Here is a 4342-nt window from a genome sequence, read left to right as displayed (position 1 = left end):
CAAAAACCTATATCTATCATCCATATTGCACTTGTATCACTATCTCTTCGCCGAATTAGTGCACCTATACAATGTACCATTGTATTGGGTGTGTTGGCGACACAAGAGACTCTTTGTTATTTGGTTGCAGGATTGTCTGAGAGAGACCATCTTCATCCTACGCCTCCCACGGATTGATAAACCATAGGTCATCCACTTGAGCGAAATTTGCTACTGTCCTACAAACATCTGCACTTGGAGGCCCAACAACGTCTACAAGAAGAAGGTTGTGTAGTAGACATCAATGTTCACCATTGAAAACTACTCCATCTCATGTGATGATCGGACATGGTTTAGTTGATATGGATCACATGATCACTTAGATGATTAGAGGGATGTCTATCTAAGTGGGAGTTCTTAAGTAATTTGATTAATTGAACTTTAATTTATCATGAACTTAGTACCTGATAGTATTTTGCATGTCTATGTTGTTGTAGATAGATGGCCCGTGTTGTTGTTCCGTTGAATTTAAATGCGTTCCTAGAGAAAGCTAAGTTGAAAGATGATGGTAGCAACTACACGGACTGGGTCCGTAACTTGAGGATTATCCTCATTGCTACACAGAAGAATTACGTCCTGGAAGCACCGCTAGGTGACAAACCCGCTGCAGGAGAAACGCCAGATGTGGTGAACACCTGGCAGAGCAAAAGATGATGACTACTCAATAGTTCAGTGTGCCATGCTTTACGGCTTAGAACCGGGACTTCAACGATGTTTTGAACGTCATGGAGCATATGAGATGTTCCGGTAGTTGAAGTTAATATTTCAAGCAAATGCCCGGATTGAGAGATATGAAGTCTCCAATAAGTTCTACAGCTGCAAAATGGAGGAGAATAGTTCTGTCAGTGAACATATACTCAGAATGTCTGGGTACCACAACCACTTGACTCAACTGGGAGTTAATCTTCCTGATGATAGTGTCATTGATAGAGTTCTTCAGTCACTGCCACCAAGCTACAAGAGCTTCGTGATGAACTATAATATGCAAGGAATGGATAGGACTATTCCTGAGCTCTTCGCAATGCTAAAGGCTGCGGAGGTAGAAATAAAGAAGGAGCATCAAGTGTTGATGGTCAACAAGACCACCGGTTTCAAGAAAAAGGGTAAATGGAAGAAGGGGAACTTCAAGAAGAACAGCAAGCCAGTTGCTGCTCAAGTGAAGAAACACAAGTCTGGATCTAAACCTGAGACTGAGTGCTTTTACTACAAAGAGACTGGTCACTGGAAGCGGAACTGCCCCTAGTTTTTAACGGAGAAGAAGGATGGCAAAGTGAAAGGTATATTTGATATACATGTTATTGATGTGTACCTTACTAATGCTCGCAGTAGCGCCTGGGTATTTGATACTGGATCTGTTGCTAATATTTGCAACTCGAAACAGGGGCTACGGATTAAGCGAAGATTGTCTAAGGACGCGGTGACGATGCACGTGGGAAATGGTTCCAAAGTCGATGTGATCGCCGTTGGCATGCTACCTCTACATCTATCTTCGGAATTAGTTTTAGACCTAAATAATTGTTATCTGGTGCCAGCGTTGAGCATGAACATCATATATGGATCTTGTTTGATGCAAGACGGTTATTTATTTAAATTAAAGAATAATGGTTGTTCTATTTATACGAGTAATATCTTTTATGGTCATGCACCCTTGATGAGTGGTCTATTTTTACTAAATCTTGATAGTAGTGATACACATGTTCATAGTATTGAAGCCAAAAGATGCAGAGTTGATAATGATAGTGCAACTTATTTGTGGCACTGCCGTCTGGGTCATATTGGTGTAAAGCGCATGAAGAAACTCCATCCTGATGGACTTCTGGAATCACTTGATTATGAATCACTTGGTACTTACAAACCATGCCTCATGGGCAAGATGACTAAAACTCCGTTCTCCGGAACAATGGAGCGAGCACCAAAGTTATTGGAAATCATACATACTGATGTATGTGGTCCAATGAACGTTGAGGCTCGCAGCGGATATCGTTATTTTCTCACCTTCACATATGATTTGAGCAGATATGGGTATATCTACTTAATGAAACATAAGTCTAGAACATTTGTAAAGTTCAAAGAATTTCAGAGTGAAGTGGAAAATCATCGTAACAAGAAAATAAAGTTTCTACGATCTGATCATGGAGGAGAATATTTGAGTTACGAGTTTGTTCTTCATTTGAAACAATGCGGAATAGTTTCGCAACTCATGCCACCCGGAACACCACAACATAATGGTGTGTTCGAACGTCGTAATCGTACTTTACTAGATATGGTGTGATCTATGATGTCTCTTACTGATTTACTGTTATCGTTTTGGGGTTATGCTTTAGAGACAGTTGCATTCACGTTAAATAGGGCACCATCTAAATCCGTTGAGACAACACCTTATGAACTGTGGTTTGGCAAGAAACCCAAGTTGTCGTTTCTTAAAGTTTGGGCTGCGATGCTTATGTGAAAAAACTTCAACCTGATAAGCTCGAACCCAAATCGGAGAAATGTGTCTTCATAGGATACCCAAAGAAGACTGTTGGGTACACCTTCTATCACAGATCCGAAGGTAAGATATTCATTGCTAAGAATGGATCCTTTCTAGAGAAGGAGTTTCTCTCGAAAGAAGTGAGTGGGAGGAAAGTAGAACTTGATGAGGTAATTGTACCTGCTCCCTTATTGGAAAGTAGTTCATCACTGAAATCAGTTCCAGTGATTCCTACACCAATAAGTGAGGAAGCTAATGATGATGATCATGAAACTTCTGATCAAGTTACTACTGAATCTTGTAGGTCAACCATAGTAAGATCCACACCAGAGTGGTATGCTAATCCTGTTCTGGAGGTCATGTTACTTGACCATGATGAACCTACGAACTATGAGAAAGCGATGATGAGCCCAGATTCCGCAAAATGGCTTGAGGCCATGAAATATGAGATGGGATCCATGTATGAGAACAATGTATGGACTTTGGTTGACTTGCCCGATGATCGGAAGGCCATAGAGAATAAATGGATCTTCAAGAAGAAGACTGACGCTGACGGTAATGTTAATGTCTATAAAGCTCGACTTATTGCAAAAGGTTTTTGACAAGTTCAAGGAGTTGACTACGATGAGACTTTCTCACCCATGGCGATGCTTAAGTCCGTTCGAATCATGTTAGCAATTGCCGCATTTTATGATTAGGAAATTTGGCAAATGGATATCAAAACTGCATTCCTTAATGGATATCTTAAAGAAGAGTTGTATATGATGCAACCAGAAGGTTTTGTCGATCCAAAAGGTGCTAACAAAGTGTGCAAGCTCCAACGATCCATTTATGGACTGGTGCAAGCCTCTCGGAGTTGGAATATACACTTTGATAGTGTGATCAAAGCATATGATTTTATACAGACTTTTGGAGAAGTCTGTATTTACAAGAAAGTGAGTGGGGACTCTGTAGCGTTTCTGATATTATATGTAGATGACATATTGTTGATCGGAAATGATACTGAATTTCTGAATAGCATAAAAGGATACTTGACTAAGAATTTTTTAATGAAAGACCTCGGTGAAGCTGCTTATATATTGGGCATCAAGATCTATAGAGATAGATCAAGACGCTTAATTGGACTTTCACAAAGCACATACCTTGATAAAGTTTTGAAGAAGTTCAAAATGGATCAGGCAAAGTAAGGGTACTTGTCTGTGTTACAAGGTGTGAAGTTGAGTTAGACTCAATGCCCGACCACTACAAAAGATAGAGAGAAAATTAAAGTCATTCCCTATGCTTCTGCCATAGGTTCTATCATGTATGCAATGCTGTGTACCATACCTGATGTGTGCCTTGCTATTAGTTTAGCAGGGAGGTACCAAAGTAATCCAGGAGTGGATCACTGGATAGCGGTCAAGAACATCCTGAAATGCCTGAAAAGGACTAAGGATATGTTTCTCATATATGGACGTGACAAAGAGCTCGTCGTAAACAGTTACGTTGATGCAAGCTTTGACACTGATCCAGATGACTCTAAGTCACTAACCGGATACATGTTTTTATTAAATGATGGAGCTGTCAGTTGGTGTAGTTCCAAGCAGAGCGTCATGGCGGGATCTACGTGTGAAGCGGAGTACATAGCTGCTTCGGAAGCAGCAAATGAAGGAGTCTAGATGAAGGAGTTCATATCCGATCTAGGTGTCATACCTAGTGCATCGGGTCCAATGAAAATCTTTTTGTGACAACACTGGTGCAATTGCCTTGGCAATGAAATCCAGATTTCACAACAGAACCAAGCACATCAAGAGATGCTTCAATTCCATCCGCGGTCAAGTCAAGGAGGGAGAC

The sequence above is a fragment of the Triticum dicoccoides genome, chromosome 5A (genome assembly GCF_002162155.2).
Source record: "Triticum dicoccoides isolate Atlit2015 ecotype Zavitan chromosome 5A, WEW_v2.0, whole genome shotgun sequence".
Taxonomy (NCBI): Eukaryota; Viridiplantae; Streptophyta; class Magnoliopsida; order Poales; family Poaceae; genus Triticum; species Triticum dicoccoides.
Note: the sequence above shows the minus strand (reverse complement) of the source record.